Below are 20,899 nucleotides of genomic sequence, written 5' to 3'. Positions count from 1 at the left end.
ATGACGACAGCCCGAAGGCTCACGATCACGCCAGCCCAAAGGGTGATCGTCACAAGACCCCGAAGGGTCAACGTGAGGAGAACCAGCAGGTTCAAAAAGACGTCTCCTCACAGCCCGAGGAGGAGAACGTCCGGGGTGGAGAGGGGTTACTCACCCCTCCACTCTACGAACCTCCGGAGAGGAACGTTTTCAACAGACTCCGCCCGAGGGGGAGACTGAATAATGTCTACAGATAATTCCTCCGCAGGGGAGGAGAGTTCATCTGAAGGAAAACTACGCTTATAAGAAGGTTCTCTTTCCGCCCCTGGAGGAGAACCTAAAGCGTAAGGAGATTGCCCATGTACAGAGGCAATCTTCTCTCACGAACGAGAGATATGTTCAAGCTTGTCTTGGAGAGAGCCCTGCCACCGCCCCTGGTGGGTTAGCTAACTCCTCCGCGTTGGAACCAGACTCTCGGCCTTAACTTTTTCTTTTCTTTCTTTATTAGATGTGATGTCTTCTAATATGAGGAAGTGTCCCGGGATTCCCCCGAAATCTTGCAGCATATTCACGTCACCACTGGAGGTGGATCCTCATTCCCTATGCCCTTCGTGTAGAGGTCATAGGTGTTCTGAAGGCTCCCCCTGCCAAGTATGTAGAGAATGGTTGCTAACGCAGAGGGATGAGTTCATTTAGAGGAAGAAGAAGAAATCTAAGAAAGATTTGTTACCTCCAGGTTCGCCTTCGAAAGGTAAGGAGTCTCAGGCCTCTTCTTCGGCCTCTCGATCTCTTCCTTGCCTCCTTCCTGCCAGGGGGAAGTCAAGGAAGAGCGGCACCATTGACTTAACTCCCATTCTCCCGGGTCAGGCGGATCAAGTTGCCCCTCCCAGTGGGACAGTTTCTTCCATCATCGGAAATAATTCTATTACCGCTTCTATTCCAGATAACGTACGAGCGGTATGGCCTGCCCTTGGACTTCCTGGTTCTCCTTCGGTGGAAGTGTGGAACCAGTTCCTCACGGGCACGGTTTTACATCATGTCCCTTCTGTTTTGGAACCTTCGGGAGTTCCGGACCTCGACGACATCCCATCAGCCCAATAGAAGTGTCAGCAGATGTAAGAACTTCAGCTCCCGCGGAACCTACTTCGCTCCGTGCTTGCGCTTCTACGAAACAACGTCGCAAGCGCGATCATCGCGATACCTCCCCCTTCTCCTCCTCCTCCTCATCGTATTCGTCATCCTCGGAGGATAGGAGAGAGAGAGAGAGAGAAGAGGAAAAGGAGAGCTCGCTCTCCTTCGCCCAGACGTTCTCGTCGGAGATAGAGGCGACATAGGAAGAGACGTCATCGTTCTAGCTCTTCCTCGCCTTCTGTCTCTTCACGAAATGTCTCGCCAAGAAGCGATAAGCGCTCTCGCCATAAACATAAGAAGAGTACATCCTCGCACCATCGTTCTGCTTGGCCATCGTCTTCCTCTCGTGAGGAATCATCTAGGCGCTATAAGAAGAAGAGCTCTACGATACATTCGCGCTCTTTGTCACGAGAGTTTTCTCGTAAGCGCAATAAGTGCTCCCGTTAGGGCGATGTTAAGGGGACCGTCCGCCATGTCCGCCTTTTTTTTTTCTAATGATCCAAATTACACAATTTCTATATATGTTTTAGACATATATAATACCTTCATCATATAAAAATTTCAAGTCATTTGATCAAAAACTTTTGTATTTATTAGCAAAAAATCACAAATTTTTAAGTAATTTGTATTTTTCCTAACATACTTACCTAGAACTACCTTCTTAGGAGTTACTGGCTAACTCTACCTAACCGACCAGCTTTTTGTATAGTTTATCTCCCTCTTCTCGTTTTCTACGGGGTCAACCTCTGGCAGTGTGGTACATGCCCGAGGCGACCCCGGGGTCAGGCAGCGTGATACCTCAGGTCGAGTCTCCAGTAAGTTTCGTTGGAATAGGTATTACTAGATCCTGCAGGTTCTCGGGGAAGGATGGGAGGGCCATAACCCGAAGGTAGTTCTAGGTAAGTATGTTAGGAAAAATACAAATTACTTAAAAATTTGTGATTTGTTCCAACACGGTTACTTACCTAGAACTACCTTCTTAGGAGACTTACACTTTAGGAGGTGGGAGTGTCCTGCAGGAATCAGGATTCGACGGGGAGGCACGTGAGAGAGGGAACCTCTAAGGAGGTCTTGATTCTAAGACCACTTGAAAACTACACGAAAAGTAGGGGAAAACTATCCAAAAAACTCACTTAGTGTCTAAATGTCTTACCTTTTTCAAAACCAATTTCTTGAAGGTTATACCTTTCCGTGATTAAGGTCTTCTCCTCATCTTCCTGGCTCGTTTGATCCGGGGAAGAAAGGAAAAAGTGGAGGGGGGGGTAAGGTTAAGGAAGGAACTAGTGTCTATTGGCATTAACACCCCCGGTTACCCTGTGGCTATGACCTTAGATCTCTTGAAGGGCCGACACGACCGGGCCAATAGAAAACTTGTCCAAGGATTTTCTCGTACAATCTTTTAGATAATGTTCCGTGAAGGTGGACTGTCTAGACCAGGTCCCAGCTTTCAGGATCTTCCCCACAGCCATGTTCTTCTCGAAAGCCAGAGAGGTGCTCAGAGCCCTGATATCATGAGGTCTCGGTTTTCCCGGTAGGAGGGGTCCCAGAAGCCTCGTAGGTTCTCTTTATCACTTGTCTCAGCCAAAAAGAGATGGAATTTTTCGAGACTGGTTTCTTCACCCGTCCTGTTGAGATGAATAAATTTTTTATCTGAGGGCGGCAATCTTCAGTCCTCTCCAGGTATTTTCTTATAGTTCGTACGGGACATAAGAGGAGATCCTTAGGGTTGCCGGATCGAGGGATGGCTGGCACCGAAAAACCCTCGAACCCAGGATCCCAACACGCCGGGTTCTGCGTTTTCGCCACAAAACTAGGGACGAACCTAAAGACAACTTCCTTCCACCCTTAGGAGTGTGAGACCTCGTAAGAGAGGCCGTGTAACTCGCTAACTCTTTTCGCCGAGGCCAGGGCTAAAAGAAAAGCTGTTTTAAGGGTGAGTTCTCTGTCTAAAATGTTCCTGAGAGGTTCGAAGGGCGGTTCTGAAAGAACTTTGAGGACTCTTGCCAAGTCCCACTGCGGAACTCGTACCTCCTGGGGGGGACATGACTGCTCAAAACTACGGATGAGCATCGAGATGTGCCTTGAGGCTCCCAAGTCAATGCCTCTAAGGAGGAAGACTTGCCCTAGGGCTGCTCGAACTCCCTTGATGGCTGGGATGGACGAACCCACGTCGTCTCTCAGGTACACCAGAAAGTCTGCAATGTCCTGGATCGATGCCCCTAAGGGCCTGATGATTTTGGATGCACACCACTTCAGGAAGACTGCCCACTTCGCCTGGTAGACAACTGCCGAGGAACGCCGTAGATACCCAGACATCCTTGTCGCAGTTCTCGATGAGTATCCTTCTTTCTTCAGGAGCTTCTCGATAACCTCCACGCGTGATGGCGGAGGGATCGAGGGTTTTCGTGCCACCTGTGAAAGTGAGGCTGTCGCAGGAGGTCTGGCCTGTCCGGAAGCGGCCAAGGAGGACGAAGAGCTAATTCCTTTAGGTCTGCGAACCAGTCTCTCTCCGGCCACCAGGGCGTTACTAAAGTCATCGACAGGTTGGACGACCTTCTCACTCTGTTCAGCACTTGCCTGATCAAACTGAAGGGAGGGAAGGCGTACACATCGAGACCGTCCCAGGGATGTTGGAAGGCGTCCTCGAACGCTGCTGACGGATCTGGGATTGGAGAACAGAACACGGGGAGTTGGGCATTCAGATGTGTGGCGAACAAGTCTATCACTGGGGAGCCCCACAGTAGGATGATTGCTCGAGCTACCTCCGGGTGTAGGGTCCACTCTGAACCTATCACCTGACCCGCCCTGCTGAGGCCGTCGGCCATCACGTTCCTCTTTCCTGGAATTAACCTTGCCGTCAGTTCCAACCCTTCTTCTGTGGCCCACTCCAACAATTCCGTGGCTAGGGCACAGAGGACCTTTGACTTCATGCCTCCCTGCTTCTTTACATACGCCACTACTGTGGCGTTGTCGCACATTAACGCCACCGTGTTCCCTCGCAGTAAGTGTACGAACTGTCGACACGCCCTTAGAACTGCTATCATCTCCAGGATGTTTATATGGAGAGACGCCTCCTCGCTGGACCACTGCCCTTTTGCTGATTTTCCCAGCAGGTGTGCTCCCCAGCCCTCCTTCAATGCGTCCGTGAACAGTATCTCCAGGGGGTCGGAGGCGAAGGGCATTCCCTTCTCCGTGTTTGACCTGATGCTCCACCAAAGAAGGGTCTCTCTCGTCTTCGGGAGGACTGGCACTACTTTGTGGGGTTCCTTGCCTTGGACCCACGACTCCTTTAGATTCCACTGTACCGGGCGGAGCCTGAGTCTCCCTTGCGGTACTAATTTTTCCAGGGAAACCAGGTGACCCAGTAACTTCTGCCAGTCCTTGGCCCTCCTGGGTTGTCCCGTCAGGAAGGGTTGAAGGATACGTTCCAAGTTGGCCAACCTATCTTCTGAGGGGAAGGCCCTTACCAACTGGGTGTCCAGGACCATCCCTAAGTAAGTCATCCTGGTGCTGGGGACTAGCTGGGACTTCCCTAGGTTGACTGTGATCCCTAACACCTTGCAGAGGTCGAGCAACATATCGCCTTGCTCCTTCAGTTGTTCCCTTGAGGCAGAAAGCAGCAACCAGTCGTCCAGGTACCTGAGTAGTCGAATTCCTTTCTCGTGTACCCACGCCGAGATTGAGGCAAACACTCTCGTGAACACTTGCGGGGCCGTCGAGAGGCCAAAGCACAGGGTCTTGAACTGCAGGACCCTGGACTCCCACTTGATCCTGAGGAACTTCCTGCTGGAGGGGTGTATAGGGATTTGAAAGTAGGCATCCTTGAGGTCGAGAGACATGAGGAAATCCCCCTCCCTCAAGGCTGCGATCACTGTCTTGGGGGTATCCATCTTGAATTCCGTCTTTGAGACGAACTTGTTGAGGGCTGAGAGATCTATGACTGGCCTCCACCCTCCTGTCGATTTTTCCACCAGGAAGAGCCTGCTGAAGAAACCCGGGCCGGGGTTCTCCACTGTCTCCAAAGCTCCCTTGTTGATCATGGTCGCTACTTCCTCTTGTAGCACCAACATCTTCAAGGGGTCCTTTGGAACCAGCCAATCGGCCCTCTGGGCTGGGATGAGAGGGGGAGGCTCTTCCAGGAACGGGAGTCTGTAGCCCTCCTTCAGGACCGTCACCGTCCAGGGATCCGCACCGAGATCCCGCCATGCTTGCCAAAAATGTCTGAGGCATCCCCCTACTAGGGGCTCCTGCGGGAGTAGGGGGCCTCTCCTCCTACCTTCTCCTGGAGGAGCGGCCAGATCTACCTCTCCTAGCGTTACCATAGGAGGGTCTGTAGGCTGACTGAGGGCCTGCTGTGGTCCTACGGGTGGGCTGTTGCGAGGCTTGAAGCCAAGGGGCTGAAGGTAGTTCTCTTCTGGGAAGCAAGGATGTGGTCTGTGAGGAGTGAGGGACGTCCGTTGGAGCTCTCCTAAACGTGGTCTTCCTCATAGGCGGGGGCCTAGGATCCGTCTCTCTCACTTTCCTCACCTTCTCCACAGTATCCTCTACCAACTTGATGGGGAAAATGTCATTCCCCCACACGGAGGAATTTCTCAGTCTCCTTGCTTCCCTGTCAGGCAACTTCCGCATTAGTTTGCTCAAAACAGTATCTCTTTTCCTCAGGACCCAGTTCGAAGCTACCGTCAGAGACTGGGACGATAAGAATTTGAAAGCCTTGCCCCCAGAACTAACAAGGTCCCGCAGCATGGCCTGATTTTCTGGAAGGGAGAGGTCGTGTGATGCCTGAAACCCCACCAAAGCGCACGACCACCAATCCAACCAGGAGGACACGTAGACCAGGTCCTGAGCCATGTCCTCCATCATAGATGCTTCCGTCGGGGAAAAGCACACGGGGGCCGTGGATGCCCTGTCTTCCGAGGTTCCCTGGTTCAGCGCGGACACCGCTGCTTCCACCGCACGGGGACCGCCGCGATGCCCTTCGGGAACGTAAAAACGTTTCTGGGATTTTAGGCCCGGCAGAAGCTTGGAGGAACTCTGACTTCTGGGGGCCTCTGCTAGTCCTGCCAAGTACCCATCGATCTGTTCCATCCCCAGCTTTACGTCTTAAGCGAGAGGGAGAGACAGAGATGGCTTTTGTTGTACCGGACTGTCGATCATCCTGGACAGTCCGGAAAGTACTGCCTTTGCAGCTGAGGGCTTAGGCTCATCCAACCGGTGGTGTCTTCGGATGAGGGCCAGTACCTTACGGTAGGAGGAGATGTCGTCCGTCGAGCACTCCCCTCCTTCCACCAGGTCTTCCGTCACCAGTTCCTCCGTACGGGGGTAAGCCATGACGGTGGGAAAAACAACGCCCGACGGGCCTGCTAGTGGTACGGGCTGCCCTGTGGGGACGAAGGCATCCGTCATGGGAGTACCAACGTCCTCCGAGCCTGCCAGTGGTATGCTCTGCCCCGTGGATACAAAGGCATCCGTCATGGGAGTACCTTGTTCCACGGGGAGGCTCCGTGGATGGGGGATCCATGCGGACCGACGGGCGCCCTTGGTGCTTAAGGAAGGCCTCCAAGGTGCCCGTGGTCGACGCTAAGCCTTCCTTCATACTCCTTATATCCTTCCTAAGGGAAGAAGGGGCGGAGGCTACTGTAGGGTTAAACAATGCACGGGGGTCTCGGTTCGAACCCTCCCGCCGGGCGGCTAGGTCGAAGGAGGAGCTAGGAGGGTGACACAACGAAGGCGAGGCTCTAGGGAGCCACCCAGAAGCAGCCGCGGCTGTAGAAAATCTAAACAGCTCGCTCTGGGGCACTGTGACATTCACCCAGTCCTTTGACTTACTCCTCTTTGCTTTTTTCTTAGAGGACTTCGACCGTTTCCTTCCATGCCTCGAGCAGGAACGAGACTTTTTCTTCCTTCGGGATTTCTCCCTCTTGCTTTTGATCAGGTCCCTGCCTTCGTCCTCTGATGACGAAGAAGACGAAGAGTCCGATGACGACGACGACGACGACGAGGATGAGGACGGAGCTCTCCGACCGGCCGACACGTCCAAGACCGTGGGGGGAAAATCACGTCGTTTCTCAGGTGCGGGCGGTTGCAGAAACACGGGGGATAGCGTAGCCGAGGGAGCCGGAGGGGTCCCCGCGAGCCCTTTACAGAGACACTGATCTACCTACTCTCTAACGGGAGACCTGAAGGGAGTCCTAGGTTTCACCCACGTGGCGGGGTCCGAAGACATCGAACTACCTTTCTCCGTGTCTTCCCCGGCGGTCGAAGCACTCGAAACACGCCACGAGGCAGGGGAAGTATCGGCACTCGGCCTACCCCACATAGGATCTTCCGAGGCGACGGGACCTGCGGGCACCAGGCCCTCGCCTCCTACCCACACTTCTGCACTCCACTCAGGCCCCACACATGCCTGCCCCACACTGGACACATCCCCCACAGGAAAATCAGACTCTTGGGGAAGGGCAATGGGCCTCTTCCCCGCAACGGACTTACCTCGTCCCCTACGCTGGGTAGGGGGGGGGGAAGAGCGGGCGCTACGGTCTGCCGAATCGTCTGGCAAACCTGCAGGCGAAGAAAAGCTTGAATCTTTAGGCAACTTCTTAGTTGCCTTCTTCTTCTTCGTCCCGAAGTGCACCCACTGGATCTCAGTCCAATCAGCACATTCCGGGCACATAGAGGTAGGGAAACACGCTTTCCCCCTACACGTGGAACACAGGGAGTGGGGATCAACCTCAGGATTGGAAAGGAAAGCCCCGCAAGACTTCCCAGCCACAGGCCCAGGGCAACGACGAGGATGCTCCATAACGCAAAGCTAACACACCAAGAGACACAAGGATGTAAAGGGAAAGTGAAATGGAAACACGTGGGTAACACGCGGTAAGCACAAAGGATTGGGGGACACAAGGGTCGCACAGGTAAGAGAGAACGCGGCGAGATGTATATCACGTCGCGACCAGAAACTTATTGGAGACTCGACCTGAGGTATCACGCTGCCTGACCCCGGGGTCGCCTCGGGCATGTACCACACTGCCAGAGGTTGACCCCGTAGAAAACGAGAAGAGGGAGATAAACTATACAAAAAGCTGGTCGGTTAGGTAGAGTTAGCCAGTAACTCCTAAGAAGGTAGTTCTAGGTAAGTAACCGTGATGGAACAATCATGATTTAAGAAAAAAAAATTTAGGTACATTTTTCCCGACTACTATAATACCAATTGTATTGAAACTTATACCATAAAAACTACTTTATCAACCGAACAATTCTGTCTGAAGTACAAGATTTCGAAACATGAGAGAGAGAGAGAGAGAGAGAGAGAGAGAGAGAGAGAGAGAGAGAGAGAGAGAGAGAGAGAGAGAGAGAGAGAGAGAGCGCATTTGGCTGATATAGATGGCAGTTCAAATTGAGAGAGAGAGAGAGAGAGAGAGAGAGAGAGAGAGAGAGAGAGAGAGAGAGAGAGAGAGAGAGAGAGAGAGAGAGAGAGAGAGAGAGAACTACGCATCTGTCAAACACAATCATACAGACGACGCCATAAGGATGACGTCATCATTTAAAGACCGCTATATCTTCATTGTTTGGAAAAATGATTGACTATTTGTTCTTTCTATAACCTTAAGTAACATTGGCCTTGCTATAAAGTTCCTGAGGACGTTGTGGAAACACAATGTGCATAAGAACTTCAAGTAAACAAACGCATGCATTATAACATCTATACATCTTTGGAAACTTTGGCTTCTGTTATTGTAGGAGTAAGTTTCGTTCAACTACACTCTACCAATGCCTTCCATTTCTGCCAGACGTACGATAGCTCGAAATATAAGTGAAAAATCGCTATAGATATGCAAAATTAACACACAAAGACGATTTTGTCAAACTTAGTCATGCAGACGACACAGTGAGGATGACGTCATCATTTAAAAACCTCTATATCTTCGTTATTTGTAAAAATAATTGGCTGAAACTTCTGGGGAGTATGTACGACATGTTTACGCATACATAGAAGCAATAAAACGATTTTCAATTTCTGAAAGTTGTTATGTCAATACCCCATGGCGGACGGTCCCCTTAAGGGACTAAAAAGTCCGAACCATGCTCCATGGAGGAGGTCTCACTCCGACTGGGGGCAGGGACGTTCGCAGCTTCGCATGAGCGAAGAAAGGTCCAGCGGGAAGGAAAAAGTCTATTCCTTTCAGCCTGAAGGCCAGAGAAAGGCTGAGTGACAGGCTTCATTGCCGAGAGCGGAAAGGAGTTTCCTCCCGCCAAAAAGCAATAAGTCCGTTATTGCTGGAGAAGAGGCCTCAAGGTAAGAGGTATCTCTCCCACGACACCAACCACAGAAGACTCTCCACTTCGCCTGGTAGACCCCTGCGGATGACTATCGCAGGTGACGCGACCTCCGCTCCGCGACTGTAGAGGGTTGTCTCTTCTTGAGGAGGTGGCGTAGTGTCTCCAGGCGCGAAGCCGAAGCGATGCCACGGCTCGTGAAAGATGTTGTAGTGTGGTTGTTTGAGTAGCCTGTGCCGTGGGAGAAGCTCTCCCGGGAGTTCCGACAGGGGAAGCAGAGGGTCCGGAAACCGTTCCGCGTATAGTCACAGTGGAGCTCTCAGGGCCATCGAAAGGTTGACAGACAACCTGGTCTTGTTGAGACCCATTCTCAACAGACAACAATGGTGGGAAGACGCAGGCATCGATGTTGTCCCACCATCACCGGAAAGCATTTTGCCAAAGAGTCTTGGGGTCTGAGACTGGGGGGAAGAACAGTGGAAGCTTGAAGTTCCAGGCTGTCGCGATCAGGTCCCCCAGGCCAGGACTTGCTGGCTACTAAAGGCCAAAGACCCCCAGGTACCCTCTATCTGCGAGGCTCTGCTCAGGTAGTCGGAGAGAACATTCCTCTGACCGGAATGAGCGAGCCGATAGTGGTATATAGAGGACCTCGGATCATCTCGGTATCTCTACTGCAAGATGCGAAGGTATGAAAATGCGTCCCTTGCTGGTTGGAATACGCCAGTACCATGAAGTCGTCGCGCACGGAGCGACTCGGCAGGAACTGTAGGATCTGTAGAGGGGCCAGACTACGGCCCCTAAGCCTGCCTAAATGATGGAGAGGTATCCTTCAGGTCCTGACCATAGGCCTGAACCGGAACATGCCCCCCCCCCCCCTTTTCTTTGACGAGTCCGAGAACAGCATCAAAATGTGGGGAAAGGACGAGAATATCCACTCCCATCAAGAGGTTCCATAGGTCAACACCCATTGCAGGTCTAAACGTTCCGCTGGTCCCATAGGGGCCAGAAAGTCCGGTTAATCATTGCTTTGATACCCCCGGAACTTGGGCTGCCCCACAGGGAACTTATCCTGAGGCGACCGTTCGGGACTTTAGACGGGTCAATGAGGAAAAGAGACCCAGGAAACGTTACAAGGTAGGGCTGAAAGCTCTGCTTGACTGAGAACAGGTACTGTGACTCTCCTCAGCCTTGCCACAGTCGACTGAAGGGAAGGCTCGGAGAAGGAGGCAACAGCATCTGGCGTACCCAGGCAGTCACCCATCCAAGTACTGACCAGCCCAACGTTGCTTAACTTCGCTGATCGGACGAGAAGCGGTGTTTCCAACGTGGTAAGGCCGTTGACTCAATATCATGGCTAGATACCCCAGATGTTGAGGCAGAAGTAGAGAAGGCTCCTAGCAAATTACCATGATCCCTCACTCATGGTAAGGACCCGGAAGCCTGTCCCGGGGTCAAAGAAGGTCGAACCCGAGCCTACCAGAGTTGACCAGACCTCCAAAAGGCTAAGGAGGCGGAAGCCTGCTCCTGAGCGGCCATGAGGAAAGCAGGGAGAGTTCTTTGGAGAAAATCCTGCGATGCCACGGCGGGATCGCCACACCGCATCTTAAGTCTAGGCTGAATTCCAAGAGCTTCCTGGAAGATGGATGGAATGGAAACTGGAAGTACCCGTCCTTCCGATCCAGGGCCTAAGGTGCCCTGCCGCCTCGTTACCAGTCTGATCGATTCTGCTGTCCCACGCTGGACGAAGTTTGTTCGACAAACTTGAAAAGAGCTGAGAGGTCGACCACGGAATTCCCGTCTCAGATGATTTCCTACGAGAAAGGATCGACTGAAGAAGCCGGGGGGTGAAGCCGTCGACGACCCTATGGAGGACCTTCTCCTAAGGCATGGATCATTCTGCCCAAACGGGCAAAACTCTTGCCGACCCCATGGCATAGAGGTTCAATGACACTGAATTCGCTGACAGAGACGGAGAGATGGTAAGAGCTAGGCGCGATATCCTTGGCTGATCACGGAGATCGTGTAGGAATCGGCATCGGGAAGCTGTTATCCGGATGAGTAACCTTAGGCATCCTCCCAGCTTGAGACCTGCAAGGAGGGTTGCCAATCCTAGAGTTTGTGAACTCTGCCACTCCCTCTAGGATTATGCCCCCCCAGGAGAGCTTCCCGTGCTACCTGTCCCTGACAGGAGGGGACTGCAATTGGACACCTTGTCTTAGCTGTCGTAGCCGGTCCGATAACTTAGGCCGACGTGGCTGAAAGAAGAGGCGCTGGAGGCCTGCAGGGTCTGGAAGAAAGCGCCTTGGAGGAGTGAAAACAGAAGTCGACTTCCTCCGCATAACCGCTGTCCAAGTCTCTGTCCTTGGGCACAAACAAGCTCTTCCCAAGGATGGAAGTGTGTCTGAGCTTGTCGACATCCACGGAAGAGACACTCGAGAGGAAGCCCCTGGACACTGCGTCTAGATGGTCCAACCGCGAGCTTGCCCGCAAGATCGAAACTTGGCGACGAAACGCTAAGGTGCTAGAGCCTGAGAGGAGGAAAGTACCCATGACCTTCCTGGAGCTTCCTTGTACAAAACCTCGGGTCGCAACCGAGGAGGGAAAGGACCTGGTAAGCCCCTTCCACGAGATGGAGAAGAGGAAGGGCTAAACCAGTCACCCCTTGCCCGACGGAGAAATCTCGAACGGAAAGCTCCCTGGCAAGACCCTTCCAGAGAATGACGAGGAAGGGCTAACCCAGGTTCTGGAAAGAAGAATGTTGCTCAGACCTCCCTGAAGATTCTTCCTGCTCTTGCATGTGCCATGGTCTGCGTTTACAGGGTGAAGACCGTGTTCTGGAAATACGCTCCAGAAGACTCGCCAGGCTGGCCATGTTGCGAAACCCCGACGGGAATCGCGGTCGCAATCGCCCTGGCGCTCGCGCGATGGTAAATCAATGGTTTGCGCGTGGCCGAACGTGGAAGCGCCCATGCGCGGGCACGCAGGAGCGCAGACGAAAGTGCGCGAGGGAGCGCAGACGGAGGGCGAGCGTGTAGGAAGGGCGAGAGCTGGTGGTCGGAATCCGAAATTTCACAGGCGAGCGATGACCCGTAGGCGAGCAATGGATACTGCAGGAATCAAGCCGACGTTCGCGCGATGGAACACCGTAGGCTCGCGCGATGGAACACCGTCGGTTCGCGCGATGGAACACCGTCGGTTCGCGCAAAGGAACACCGTCGGTTCGCGCGATGAAACACCGTCAGTTCGCGCGACGGAACACCATCGGTTCGCGCGACGGAAAACCGTCGGTTCGCGCGATGGAACACCGTCGGTTCGCGCAAAGGAACACCGTCGGTTCGCGCGATGAAACACCGTCAGTTCGCGCGACGGAACACCATCGGTTCGCGCGACGGAACACCGTCGGTTCGCTCGACGGAACACCGTCGGTTCGCGCGACGGAACACCGTCGGTTCGCGCGACGGAACACCGTTGGTCTGCGCGCGGGCGAACATTGGAGCGCATGTGCGCGGGCGCGCGGGCACGTGGGCTTGCGGTCGCGCGGGCACGTGGGCTTGCGGTCGCGCGGGCACGTGGGCGTGTGGACGCGCAGGCACGTGGGCGCGCGGGTGAGCGCAGGCAGTTGGAGACCAATGGCGCGTAGGCGGGCGATGGCGCGTTGACGAGCAATGGCGCGTTGGCAAGCGATGGCCCGTTGGCAAGCGACGGCGCGTTGGCGAGCAGTGGTGCGTTAACAAAACGCTAGCGCGCAGGCGAAGAATCGCGCGGGCGCGTATGCGATTGCTAAGGCGTAAGAGACTAGGGATGGTTAGCGCGCTTCGCGCTAACAGAAGGTGCGCAGGTGCATCAGGAAGGTGAGCGCTGAAGCAAGCTGTTAATCAGCCGATCCTGGACGGTCAGGAAAAACCGTTGGCGCCCATTGGTACGTGGCAAAGAAGGGCGCGCATATGTGCGCTGGCGATTGAAGAAAGCTGGCGCACAGAAGGACAGAAGTATAGGTGAGCGCTGGCGAGCAGGAGGAAGATCTACGGCAAGACTCAGCTACTGGAGATCGTGGTCCACAGCAGGCGAGCGCTAGATCGCTACTGATGGTGTCCAGGGGAACTGACTCGCGTGGCAGATCGATGGCGATCGTTGACGCGCAGAAGATCGCTGACGAGCAGGCGAACGTTGACGCGTCTGTGGTCGCTGGCGAGCTGGTGATCGCTGGCGAGCAGAAGGCAACGCGTGGAATCCTGTGCGTAGAAGAAGAGTCCTTGTCCAAGCCCTGAACCAAAGTTCTAGATTGCGCGGGCGAACGTGGGCGCACAGGGCGCGTAACAGGAACCAACAGGAACAGCAGAAACGATCATCAGGAGAGCGCTGACGAACAGGAGAGCGCTAGCGATCAGGAAAACGCTGATGAGCAGGAGAGCGCCTGAGCGCTAACACTGAGCAGGAGAGAACACTGCAGAAGGGCGCGCAGGGGAACCCTGACATGCAAGGGAAGAACCCCCGTGGGAGGCAACCCTTTGCCCCAAAGGGACGGTTGTCCGTCGGGAGACTATTGGCCGTCGCAAGACCGTTGCCCGTCGGAAAACGAGGTCAGACTGCTGTCCATCTGCACCAGGGGCGGAAGGTCAAGAAGAAGGAGTTGCAGGCTACATACGGAGATTCAAAAAGGCGCCTCTTAGCACCCTTATAGGGAGATGGGAGGCCCTTATGACGTAGCGGACGGTGAGCCTTAGGGCGAAGGCGGCCAACAGCAACAACAGCAGAAGAGTCCTCCGAAGAGGAGTCTCTATGAGTGTACTCTCTCGCAAACGAAAGAGAAACACTTCGTAGAAGAGACGGGTCAGCCAGTGACCTAAAAAGAGCAATCCTCCGAAGAGGGGCTCCTGCAGTTGCCCAGCCCCTGAGCGTAACTGCAGGTGCGCCCGCTCAGCAACAAGAGCATAGTCGCACGAAAAAAGCCAAGAGAAAAACCCCCAGAGGGGAAAAACTCAAGCCTGGACAGGAAAACTTCCCTCGAAAGGAAAGTTCCCCACCCAAGGAGGCGAGCCTCCTGAGTGTTCTAAAATGAACTGGAGAGCTGTCAATCATCACGGGAGTACTTCCAGGAGAAGGAGACACGCCCCTGACGAAGGTCTATAGGGGAGGCAGCAACAGCCGAATCCCCAGGCCTCAACAAGACAGCTCACTCCGTTGTCACAATACAGAAACGAACTAGATCGGTAACTGTGGAAAATAAAAACAAAAATCATTAGTTAACATTCATTCCCCCGGGAAGGCTCCGAAGAGGAATCCCGAGAGAAAGGAACAAAAAGAATTACACAACAGGCACGTGCCCTCACAACCACTTACACTCACGGAAGGAGAGCTGTAACCAAAACAGAATTATAACAATTATAATTATGTAACTATGTAATTATGTAATTTAAAAATGAATGAACACTAAAGAAAGAACGAAAACCCCGAAAGGAATCGTTCTACAAAGCTGAAAAATCAACAAACACAATTAGATTCATAAACTAATTGAGACAAAACGTACGGCGTAGAAACCCCACCCACACGGGAAGAAAGCTACTCAGACGTAGTAAAAGTAACGTAGTAAAAGGGTGAACGACCTCAAGAGAGAGAGAGAGAGAGAAAGACCATAGTCAAACTCGATCGCAACCCATGAAATTACACCATGGTGGCCTAACTGCCGAGGGCTCCACGGAGATATCGTACACTACACACGCAAGCACAAACTCTGAAACGGAAACTTACTGATTTCTATACTCTGATTTCTATACTCAAATATATACATAAACACGAAAAATTGTTTACATATATATTGAGTAAAAGAAAAGTAAGTGATTAAGTACAGTAAAGACAAAACAAATAATGGCTGCCAAGCGAGGACGAAGACAGGCACGTCTGTCCATCGTCCGAGCCAAAAATGAAGTGAAGCAGTTCACCGGTGTGTGAGGGGGGGGAGGGGTAGCTAGCTACCACTCCCCTACCCCCCATTAACTAGTGCGGGGGTAATACACCCTCGTTAAATTCTAATGGCTCGTCATTTCAGCTACGCTAAAAGTTAAACCCAATGTAAATAGCGTGGTTTGTATTTCGGTTACGGAACAACAGGGATTTTACCACCATAGATTTTTACAATCTTGAGATTCGCTTACCGACCAAATCGCTTACCGACCAAATCGCTTACCGACGGACTCACAGGAACGAATTACCGTCGTTAAGCGAGGACTACCTGTATGCTACTTCGCCGTTACCTTCAGACACTCGGGCTTCTATCGCCACCCTCCCTCGCGAGGAATTAGCACGACCGGAAGATTCCTCGGAAGAACAACCTTTAAAAGATTTAAAGTCCGCCTACCTAAGGGCTCTAAGAACGATGTGTAATATCTCAGGCCTCGGAGATTTACATCTGTCACCTCGACATACCGACGCTCCAGACTTAGACAGACTATGCTGTCCTCCACCAAACCCTAAGACCAGAATCGAACTTCCCTGGTCTATTCACACTGCAGGCCGTCTCAGGAAGGTCTCGCAGGCCGTCTCGGGGGAAACGGGTTCCTTGAAGTCTCAAGGATCCCATAAACTTCTGCATTTTCCTTTTTCAAGGCAAAGGCATTTTTACAAGGTCAGAGACGCCAACCCTTCTCCTCTGACACTGGATCCCCTCACAGCAAGGCTCACACCTGGCTGCTCTTCAGAGAGAGACTCTTCTCTCCCAGTCTCCTTCACTGCCACAGAAGCCTCGGCAATGGAAGCAGCTTCAATGTACCTTCTGGAGGCATTATCCTGGTTTGACACGTGGTCAGGTACAGTCAGCTATCTAGCTAGTCATGAAGACCTTTCAAACCAAAACTCCATGCAGTCCCTACAAGAAGTCCTGGCAGCTGGGGCCAAAACAATGGACTTCCTAACTGCTACGGCTGCAACAATGTGGGGCAACTGGATTTTCAAAAGGAGGGAATCAGTAGTATCCCAACTTCATAGGAGCATTGGTAAGACTGAAAAGTCTGATTTGAGGAACTGGGATCTTCTGCAACCTCTCCTCTTTTCTAAGCAGGCGGTCTCCTCTGCCCTGGATACTTGGAGGAAAGAGACGCAGGACACCGCGATGCAAAAGGCTGCTTCCTTTCCCCCAATGCAACAGCAGCCAACTCCACAACCCAAAGCATCAATCGCAACTCCACTGCCAGCCAAGACCCTCAACCACCCCTCTTTTACACCCAAACCGATGGGCAGAGGAAAGTCGGCTCCTCCTAAGCTAAAGGCAGAGGGAGGAATCCTATACAGAAATAGGGTCACAGCTCCCCCCCCCCACAGTGTGTAGGGGGGTGCCTGCAGGGGAGTTGGAGGAGGTGGAAGGCTATGGGGACCATCAAGGTGCTTTGTTGGGGGTACCGCATCCCCTTCATAGACTCTCCTCCTCCTTTAACTCCTCCCCCGATCTCGTCCTCCCAGATCCCTCAGGATCCTGGGAAACAGCAAGCCCTAGCTCGGGAGATCCAGTGCATGCTTCTAAAAGATGCCATTAAAGAGGTCTCCAACGCTTCCCCGGGGTTTTTCAGTCGCCTCTTTCTAGTAAAGAAAGCCTCGGGAGGTTGGAGACCAGTAATCGATCTTTCGACCTTGAACCAGTTTGTAAAGCAAACTCCATTCAAAATGGAGACAGCTGCCTCCGTAACCCAAGCGGTGCGTCCAGGAGACTTTATGGCATCTGTGGACTTGAAAGATGCATATTTCCAAGTGCCGATCCATCGCACATCTCAGAAATTTCTGCGCTTTCTGGTTCAGTGTCGAATCTTCGAGTTCAAGGTCCTGTGCTTCGGCCTCTCAACCGCCCCACAGGTCTTTACGAAGATTTTCAAACATGTATCTTCGTGGGCTCACAAGAACGGAATTCGTTTGCTAAGATACCTAGACGATTGGCTACTCCTAGCCTCGTCCAGGGAACTAGCTCTGGATCATCTGAGAAGACTTCTGAGCCTTTGCAAGGACCTGGGGATCCTTGTAAGGAGAGTTTCCATTGGAAGACAGGCTGCGGAGACTGGACCAGTCCATCGCCCATCTCCTGTCTCCACTTTCGCCTTCAGCCAAATCGTGGCAGTGTCTTCTAGGCCATCTTTCCTCCCTGGAAAAACTAGTTCCAGGTGGAAGGTCAAGAATGAGAAGTCTCCAATGGCATCTGAAGACTCATTGGTCTCAAAACACAGATTCCCCATTCTTGGCAGTGGAGGTTCCAAGTCTGGTGTTACAAGATCTTCATTGGTGGTCGACCAGAGAGAATACCCAAAAGGGCATTCCCCTCCAAAGACCCAGTCCGAAGTTAAAACTCTTTTTGGACGCGTCGCTACAGGGATGGGGTTCCCACCTAGGCCCAAAATTAGCATCAGGAGTTTGGTCTCCGGTAGAGAAGTCTCTCCACATAAATCATCTGGAATTATTAGCTGCCTGGAAAGGCCTAAAATTCTTTGTAGAAGATCTACACGGTCGAGAGGTGGTTCTGATGAGCGACAACTCCACAGCCGTCTCGTACATCAACAAGCAAGGGGGTACTCTGGCAAGAGACCTCTGTCTGCTAGCAGTCCAGATTTGCCAGTGGGCAGAAAGTCATAGCATTGCTCTCACAGCCAGGTTTATTCCGGGCTGGAGAAACATTGTGGCAGATCAACTGAGCAGGCATTACCAAGTGCTGAGTGGCGAATGGTCTTTGGATCCTTTATTAGCGAAGACAGTAATAGCTTTGTAGGGTTTCCCCACAATAGACCTGTTCGCCACCTCTCTGAATGCGAAACTTCCCCGCTACGGATCCCCAGTTCCAGACCATCAGGCAGCGATCCAGGACGCCCTTCAACACTCCTGGGACAACCTGGACGCATCTGCCTTTCCACCCTTTTGCCTGCTCAGAAGGGTGATCAACAAACTCAGGATCTCCCGGAACTGCAAACTACCGCTAATAGCTCTGGCGTGGCCAAGCAGAGAGTGGTACGCAGACCTCCTATCCCTGCTGGTTCAAGTGCCGAGGTTTCTACCTCCAGAACCCCGTCTGTTGACGCTGCCACACAGTGGTATCCCCCACGGGAGAATCCACTTCCTGAAGCTTCACGCCTGGAGGCTGTCCAGTCTCTCCTCAGAAGCAGAGGCTTTTCAGGGAAGGTGGCTGAACACATGTCCAGGTACCTGCGCCAATCTTCCACAAACTTCTACCAAGCAAAATGGAGAGTGTTCGCAGCTTGGTGTAGAGGGCGAGACGTGTCTCCACTCAATCCCTCTCTTCCATTAGTGGCAGACTTCTTGTTGTACCTCAGAGAGAAGAAACTCCTATCAGTCGCGGCAATTAAGGGCTATCGTTTAGCCTTAAGCCTCATCTGTAGACTGAGAGGAGTTGACCTTTCCACCTCAGAAGATATCACCTTGTTGATTCAAGGTATTGAGAGATCTTGCCCCCCCCAGTGGAGATTAGACCACCACCTTGGGACGTGTCCCTGGTCTTACGTTCCTTGAAGGGACCTCCCTATGAGCCCTTAAATAGGGCTTCTGACTACTTCCTAACCCTTAAGACCATCTTCCTTGTAGCTCTGGCCTCGGCAAAAAGGGTTGGTGAACTTCAGGGTCTATCCTACGAAGTCACCCATTCTAGAGGATGGGGGGAAGTCTCGCTCAACTTCGTGCCAAGCTTTGTGGCCAAAACTCAGAATCCTTCATCAGCCGATGAGAGGTTTAGAGAATTTCAATTTTCCAGCCTCAATAAGGTAACACAGGATACTGACCAATTGCTACTGTGCCCAGTCAGGATGCTAAAGAAATACCTGAAGCGCACCAGACCTTTCAGACCACGCCTTCGTCATCTTTTCCTCAGTACAGTACCAATAAGGTAAAGAAGAGAATCTCTCGCAATACCATCTCTTTCTGGCTCAAGAAAGTTATTGCGAGAGCCATTCACGGAGACCCAGAGGCAGCTCAACCCAAAGCCCATCAAGTTAGGGGAGTGGCTGCCTCGCTGGCGTTTAAGAAGAATTTTTCAGTCTCCCAAGTCTTAAGAGCTGGAGTCTGGAAGCGCCAATCTACATTCACCTCTCACTATTTAACCGATGTGACACATAGGTCTCTAAACACCTTTTCTATAGGGCCTATTGTGGCAGGGCAACAGGTGCTGTAACTACCTTTGTGCCCTTTCAGGGGACAGTAGCCATTGGTCGAGGATTCTGTGTTACACTAGGTTTTAGAAGAACATCCATCTATCTTCTGTTCCTTTCTTCTTCCTCCCATCTGGGTATCCTAGTCTGTAGGCAGTTTCAGCTGGACTCACCAATGGAAATAAGGTATGAAACTCATCTGACTCCTCTCACAGGGTATAAGTTATACTCGAAGTCACGAGGATTCCCCTTTTCAAGGTCAGGGGTTTCCTATGTATGAAAGGGTCCAAGTCATTGTTCCCAACCCTCTTCATACTGAAACATGACAAATTCGTAGACAATTTGTATTTTTCCTAATGATACAAACCTAGCTATTTACATGGGGTAATTACTTCGGCGCAGCCGATGACGAGCCATAAAGTTTTAACAAGGGTTTCCTACCCCACCGCTAGTTAGCGGGGGGGGGGGTAGCTTGCTACCCCTCCACCCTCACACACACCGGTAATTAGAGGTAGGACTTATCTTGGGGGACAGGGCTGGCGGGCACATAACTGTAAATAGGTAGGTTTGTATCGTTAGGAAAAATACAAATTATCTACAAATTTGCCATTTGTTCCATAACTGAATACAAACCACGCTATTTACATGGGGTGACTCAACCCTTAGGAAGGGAGGTAAGTCCCCTGCCATACTGGCTTTGGTTTGCCCGGGGGCCCCGAACCCGAGTTCATGAAGCAACTCCAGTCAAGGACTGCTGCGGCCTACGTAAGTTGTGTGTGAAGGTGAGCAGTGACACGTCCTAGGAAGTTGCCCTGGAGTCCTTTATAAGGAAATCTAGGCTAGGACTACCCAATGCCACCTCGTCAGGGTATGGGGACATGACAGTATTACAACTTAATACTAGGAACACAAGGAAGCATGGCTTACCTGCAGAGGTTCGAGGTCAGCTGTGCAAAGGACCCAGGATGCTGTTTTTCTCCAGGGGAGAAGAGGATAAAGAAAAGAAAATGGCCAGACAGATCTTTTCGTTCACACAGACTAAAACCGGGTAACGATGCCCTCAACCTTCTGCTACTTGTCCAATTAGGAGCCTGAGATTAGACCAGCTGCTGTGCAGCCACCACAGGGCCGATAGAGAATGTATCGAGCCTTCTGTTTGTCACGTCTTGCAGGTAGTGGGCCGTGAAGGTGGTCTAACGCTTCCACACCCCAGCTTGCAGGACCTGCGTCACCGAAAAGTTCTTCTTGAAGGCCAGGGACGTAGCCACGCCCCTGAAATTATGCGCCCTAGGGCGCCGTGACGGAGGAGGGTCAGAACTCAAGGCCAGGTGGATCACCTTGCGGATCCAGGCCGAGATGGTATTCCTGGTGACCCTCCTCTTCGTTTC

The 20,899-nt window shown here is 52.3% G+C and overlaps 2 protein-coding genes and 1 pseudogene across 2 annotated transcripts in view; all 3 read right to left on the bottom strand.

Annotated features, from left to right (window-relative positions):
• Positions 1–20,899, bottom strand: part of LOC137637644 (zinc finger protein 845-like) — a 148,953-nt gene that overhangs the window by 98,473 nt on the left and 29,581 nt on the right. The gene's annotated exons all lie outside the window — the stretch shown is intronic.
• Positions 1–20,899, bottom strand: part of LOC137637643 (zinc finger protein 665-like) — a 112,989-nt gene that overhangs the window by 62,547 nt on the left and 29,543 nt on the right. The window lies entirely within an intron of this gene.
• On the bottom strand, positions 10,609–10,726 carry LOC137637647 (5S ribosomal RNA; annotated as a pseudogene).

The sequence above is a fragment of the Palaemon carinicauda genome, unplaced genomic scaffold (assembly GCF_036898095.1).
Source record: "Palaemon carinicauda isolate YSFRI2023 unplaced genomic scaffold, ASM3689809v2 scaffold9, whole genome shotgun sequence".
NCBI lineage: Eukaryota > Metazoa > Arthropoda > Malacostraca > Decapoda > Palaemonidae > Palaemon > Palaemon carinicauda.
This window is presented reverse-complemented; position numbering and strand designations above follow the sequence as displayed.